This window comes from Catharus ustulatus, chromosome 9 (assembly GCF_009819885.2).
Source record: "Catharus ustulatus isolate bCatUst1 chromosome 9, bCatUst1.pri.v2, whole genome shotgun sequence".
Classification (NCBI taxonomy): Eukaryota; Metazoa; Chordata; class Aves; order Passeriformes; family Turdidae; genus Catharus; species Catharus ustulatus.
In genome coordinates, this window is record NC_046229.1 from 8,680,687 (window position 1) to 8,687,272 (window position 6,586).

Below are 6,586 nucleotides of genomic sequence, written 5' to 3' on the forward strand. Positions count from 1 at the left end.
ATCCACACCCATGAAATGCAGTGCTCCATGCCCTGGGTCCAGGTGTGGGAATAGGTGCAGGTAACAATAAAAATGCACTGCAGCTGACAAATAAACAAGTGGCCCTTGGAGTGAAAGACAGGAGAGCAGCCATAAGCCCAGCAGGTTCCATTTGGCAGATCTCTGTTGATTCAGAGGGTGGCAAACTCTGCCTCCCACTTTTCTCCAGGGACCTGGTGAGAGATCTCGAGTGTACAGGTACCTGCAGCAGCAAACCCACCCTCCCCAGCTGGCAGAGGGCTCAGAGCCTCTTGGCCACGCAGGCAATGCTGAATTTTGCTTGCCCAAAGTGAAGGAATGAGTCAGTTTATGTTACCTGTGTTGGTGGGAGTTGTGGTGAAAGCAGAGGAAGTGCTGGGCGGGACAGAGAGGGGTGAGCTAGTGAGCACAGGGGACAAAGCTGTGTCACCCACACAGGATCAGGTGATGGCAGAGGTGTTGGCTGCACTCATGGAGATAATTGGCACAGAGAGGTGAGGAATGCAGATCTTCCTCTGCCATTCCTCTCCTCCTGAGACATCACTCCTGTACCTTCCAAAAACCATTCCTCCTCCCTCCAGGACTCACCTCCCAGTGCATGCCTGGCTTTATGCAGTCTTTCTGCTGCCTTGGTGAGGCTGAGGGCAGGGCTATCAAACTGGGGCAGAAGACAGCCCCTGAAGCTCACGTGGTGTCACTGGGGCCACCTTGTCCCCTTGGCCAGAGACAGACCCACTGTCACAGAGCCCTGCAGATGCCAGGCAGAGGCGAGGGGCAGGCTGCAGAGCTGCAGCAGCCCTGTAACTTAACTCACAGCTCCAGCAGTACCTGGGAGCTGCAGCCAGGCAGCCAAACCCTTCAGCACAGTTAATGCACTCTGCTCTCCTTACAGCACAAGTGACAGGATGCTTAGTGTCCCCTTGTGGGTGTTCACCCTCACTCCTGTCACAGCGGCTGAGAACGAGCCCTTCAGGGACTGGAAGCTCTAAGTGGTGTTTCAAAGTGTGCAGCTCAGACAAAAATAAAAAGGTGCTGAAGAGCAAGTGTTTCTGGGGCAAAGGATGTTCAGTGGAGTGACAGGCAATTATTTTCGCAAATGTTAACGAATAAATGGACTTCCTCTTCATTGCCAAGCTACTTCACAGTCATCAGCAAATAGTTCCAATGACAATTAGTGAATTCCGAAATGGATTGAGAAATTGGCTTATACACAGACACCGATGCAATGAGGTGAGGTGATAGCCCAGCCTCACTCCTTACCTTTCCTCGGGGGGATTTTCCCGTGCGCTGAATGGGTGAGGCATTCAGCTAACCATTATTTTCTTCTCATTCCTTTCTCAGGGGAATGACTCTTGAATGAAATCCAGCAGTTTAATTTTAGTGTGATATGAATGGGCTTTGAATGTATTTAATGTTTAAAGGCAGCAATTCAGCTCGGAGCCTGCTGCAGAGGAGCAGCGGGAAGCAGAGCAGACCCCCGGGAAGCACAGTGGTGCTACCACAGCTCTTTTCTTCCCTCTGCAGGCCACACTCTGATTTTCACTCCTGGACAGTCCCAGAAACCTGGAGCCAGTCAGTCCATCACTTCAAGATCCCTTGCACTACTTTTCATTGTTTTTTTAACCTGAGTGATTCAGGGATAAAATGCCACGCAGGAGCCAGGGAAGGTGCTGCTGCATTCAGTGGGAACCTCAGGCTGCTCTGAGCCCTGCCACATCAGGGGAAAGCTCCCAGCTCTGTGTGCTGGAAAGTGCCCCTCTCCATTCCTGGGGTGGGCAGAGTCCCTGTGCAGGTTGCATGGACTCGGTGCCAGCCGTGGAGTGCAGGTGGGCTCACACGGGATGTGCTTCCCGTGTTTGGGCTCCCTCAGCAGGGAGCTGGAGCATGGATCTCTCCCAGAGAGTGGCCTGACCATCTCTTACCCCCTCCTCACTCTCCAGAGATCAGCTGTAGCTCCTGCCTGAGCACTGTGGGCTCATAACCCTGGCTCTGCCTGTGGACCAAGGACAGCCTTGACACACAGGACAGTCTGAAGTCACCACACAGCTTCTACTGCACCTGAGCAGGACCTAAGTTAAGTGAGTTTAGTGAGAGGAGACACCTCGGGCTAAACATGGTGTTACCTACCAGTCAGTCCAGGATGAGGTGAAGTACAGAGTGGAGTCTCCTCCTGGCTGTCATTTGCTGCCCCAAACAAGGGTTTGCACCTCCCTGTTCAGCTGAACAACCTCCTCTGATTGCCCCTTCCATCCCCACACATCCCACTGGAAAACTTCTGTGACTGCTGGGAAATTCAGGTGAGAAGACACAGAAGGAGTTTCAGGTCACACTTCCAGCCATCCCTGCCTAGAAGAATCATTCCAGGACCAAGCAGACTTAGGCTGGAAAAAAAATGTCACATTTACTGAGTGACTTTTTTGACTAACAGCCAGACTTTGAAAAATATTAGCAAGGGTAAAACATTAAGTGACAGAACAAGGACACTTTAGATGAAGGATGTTGTTCTCCCTTTAATTTACTCCCCTCTACAGCCTTGCAAAGATCTCAGCAGAGTAAGTGTCCTTATTGATGGATACACTATCCTTGTTAAGATGGGACAATATACTTATTTACAGCTTTCATCATTGTCACGAAGGCACAAAGCAAACAGATATAACTAATGAAGATTTAGCTGTTACATAATGTCTTTGCCAACACCACACAGAAGTCTAGGTAAAAACCCTGGAAATAAATCTTTTTATGAGAGCATTTTTAAAATTAATTTAAGACGTGAAGAGATGTATCTGTAGTTTGTGTTAGGATTCTGGGTATTGCTTTTCTGAAAAGATGTCTCAGGTTTGGAGTAAAAATGAAATGATGGTCTGAGCAACACCAAGGAAGTGAAAGCCACATCAGCCCTGTGATCCAAGCGGTGAATTAGAATGTTCATGGTGATGCTCCATGATAAAGGTGGGGTGAGCTCTGACCACTGGTACCACCAGCAAGATGCAGACTCAGTAATAATGGATGGATCAACAGAAGAGACAGAGGGGTTGCAGTAAAAGCTTGTTCACCTCATTTGTTCCTCTCTGGGGCCCTCTGAAGATGACAGCAACCATGGGTGGCTGGGACAGTAATGCTCCACAGCAAAGCAGGCAAGGTAACGCTTCCCAGCTCCTGCAGGAGGGACGTTTGGTACTGCAGGATAAACCAGATTGCTTCAGTGTTCTCCTGAAATCCATTGTCTGAGAATCACAAGGAACTTGGTCCAAGAGTGGTAAAACTAGAGGAGGAGCATGATCACCTGGTAAGCTCCTGTGGAATAGGATGCCTCTCTCTGTTTCCCACTATGAGCTCACACAATCCTTTTACAGATCATAGAGTGGGGAAGAAAACTGTCCTTGCTGAATGATTCTGATCTGTGCTTGCCCAAAAAGCACTCCCTAAACACAACTGAAAAGCAATCTGAGGCATTTAAAATTTCACTTTGTGGCCCCTTTCAAAAGAAAATGCCCCACAGCAAAACCACAGATGTGAACATCTGTTTTGGAACTGTGAATTCAGACAGGTATCAGCAGCTTGATCCATCTCTGCTTGGTGGCTATTTAAAACATCCTTCTCCTCCATGTCAGGAGAAAAATGGCACAGTAGAATCAGATCCTTCTTTTTAAAGCTGGGAGGAAACATAAAGGCAGTCTCCCTTGTGACAGGTTAGTCAGTGTTTGGGGGGTTGGTGGCTGGTCTCACCAGGAGGTGAAGTCTGGTACAAACCCACTTGTCTAGAAATACTGCAGTCCAACAGAAGCAATGAAGGAATGGTTTCTTCACAGCTGGGCCTCATCCCGGAGCTCTGCAGAGTTTTTATTAGAGTTACAAGGTTTGCTCCATGATGTTCTGTGCTCCTCCTGTCCCTCCTTCTCACAGAGCTCCCTCGCTCAGTGTCTGTTCCCCACACCTGCATCAGGGCCCCAAGGAGCCCCTCTGCCAGCACAGCCCAGTGCTGATGCTCCCCTGGAGCAGCTCTGAGCACCAGGGGCAGCAGCTCCTCTTGCTCCAGCGAGGAGTCCATCAACACATCCAATTTCTTTTCACATCCTGGCTCAAAGAAAGACAACTCTATTTCACTGTCATTTCCCTGCAGTCACTGTGTTATGGAATCATGGAACTGGAAAGGAAATCCATGTCTTTGAGACAAACCCTATAGATGCAAGACCCCCTTTTAAGCTTCAGCAAGAGATTTCTACAAAGTCTGTCGATCCATTTCTGGCTGAATTACATTTCAAAGAAAACTGGTCAGATAAGATACCTTTTTTTTTTTTTAGGAAAGGAACATTTTTGAATTGATGCTGAATTTCCTTTGACTAGTTGATAAAATAGAAGTCAAAAATCTCTGAGGGTCAAGGATATATAGGAGGTGAGTACAGTCTTCAGAATTACTATCCCTAAGGAAAAGAACCAGAAAGGAAGGCTGAGACAAAATGGTTGCTGAGAAAACGAAGGAGGCAGGGGAAGGAAAAAGTAGTAAAATCAAACTTAATGGCTAGCTGCAGTTTGTGGGGACTGAGGAAACAAATTCTGGAACTGAAGGAGTTGTCAGGCAGTGAGATAGGGTTACACATCCTCCACACAGAGCCTGCAGTGTTGGCTTGATTAGGCGAAAGGACTTGGGATCACTACAGACAGAGCCGCCTTGCTCCCTGACAACTCGCACAAGTAATCAGCATCCCAAAATGACAGCTCCCTCCAGGGCTGAGATTTCTTAAAACAAAACTGAAATAAAAATAAAAGGCCTCTTTGGTCCTGCTTCAAACCTAGCTGCTCTACCAAAAAGAAAAATAATTGTTGAGAGACAGAAAGACTCTGACATTCTCCAGCAACATCCCCAATGCTAATCTTCACCATGATAATAATAACAACAATGACTTATATTATTCCTATACCACAGTTGAGCAGCTCATATCCTGAGGAATACATCAGACTTGATAAACTACTGCCATCAACTTGCACAGTGTGATGAGACAGCGTGGGAGGATGCTGATGCTTCGTGATGCCCTAGAGAAGCTGAGGACAAAATGTGATAAAGATTCCCCCCTGCAGACCTCAGTTTCCAGAGAGGATTTTGAGTACATGCAAGGGGAATCATACAGTTTGGGACATTGGCCAGGACATAGGAAATAATGCCCTTCACCTTGGCCAAAGCCTCGGTGAAGCTGATGTGAAGATTATTGCCAACTCCAAGCCTTAAAAACACTTGAGATGGGGGCCAAAATTGAATGATATTGGCTTAGATATGATGAGGACTTTTTATTTTTTCAGCAGTAGAGGTTTTTTTTTGTTCTTTCTGGTTTCTGTTCCCAGAGGGTGCATTTTTATACTTTTCTCCATCATAATGAGCTCTAGCAGAAAGTCTCATATATGCATGAAATTTGGGAAGCTTACTGCACTCCCATGACTGCAGAAACTAGGACTTCAGGGAAAACAATAAACCTCACCAGTTTCACAGGGAATTGCCAATGCTGGTGCTCAGCTGAGGCCCCTCTCCACTCTTACACTCGCCCACTCTCCTGCAAAGCCTCTGCTCTGAAATGTGCAGCCTTCCAAGCTGCAGCTCCAAGGGTGGCTTTCCAAGAGGGCCCCAAGAAAAAAATCTTCAGTGAGCAATTAAACCAATGAAAACAGCTTTTTTTGGATGTCCATCGTAGTGTAGGAGGTGTCAGAGGAAGGTGTGGGGTCTCACAGATCCACTCTGATGGTCAGAGTGCACTGCTGCTGTGGATTCTCTCCTGGATAATTTTTCCTTTGTGGTGGGACTGTTAGAATCTTTCTCCTTTGATCCATAATTTATTTTCATATAAACCTTGTAAGAACTTCACGTATTTAAAACTACCAGCTCTCTACCACATGTGGTCAGTGTTAACCAAGGCACCCACTGGGTTGTGATGCTCACAAGGACCAACAAGGACAACCTTGCAACATCCTCCCTGTGATCACCCCAGGAAATCTTCCTTCCAAATTCAGGGAAACTAATTCTTCAGATCACTCCTGGCAGTATCTGTGGCTTTTCTCCTCTCACCTACAAGATCTCTATGTGCAGGGAAGGCAGGAATGGTGTCACAGGGCCTGGTGCTCAGCCAGTATTCTTGCAATAGATCTAAGACCTGACTCATATTTGTGTTGGTAAATATGCAGCAGAACAGTTCTGAAGTTGCACAATTCAATTAGAACCAAACAAACCAAAACAACTCCCAAATCCCACTAGTCAAAAAAAGCTCTCAATAACCTCTTTCACTTTTTGCTAACTCGCTTTTCTGTGCCTAAGTGAGCAGAAAGCAGCAGAAACATATTTTAACAGATTGTTTCCCACCTCTTCCCCGCCTCCCCAAGGCAGCTTTAATATCTCTCCAGAGAAAAAAAAATTAGTCTCTAATAAATCATGAAGTTTAGTGCAGCACTTAAACCTTGCCTGTCCTTCAGTGCTGGAAGGGATTGATTCCCCCAGCACACCTTGAGGTGGGGTCCCTTGAGCTGAGCTCTGCCGTGTCCCCATCCCGGCTGTCCCCGCCGGAGCCGCTCCTGGTCCCCAGGGATG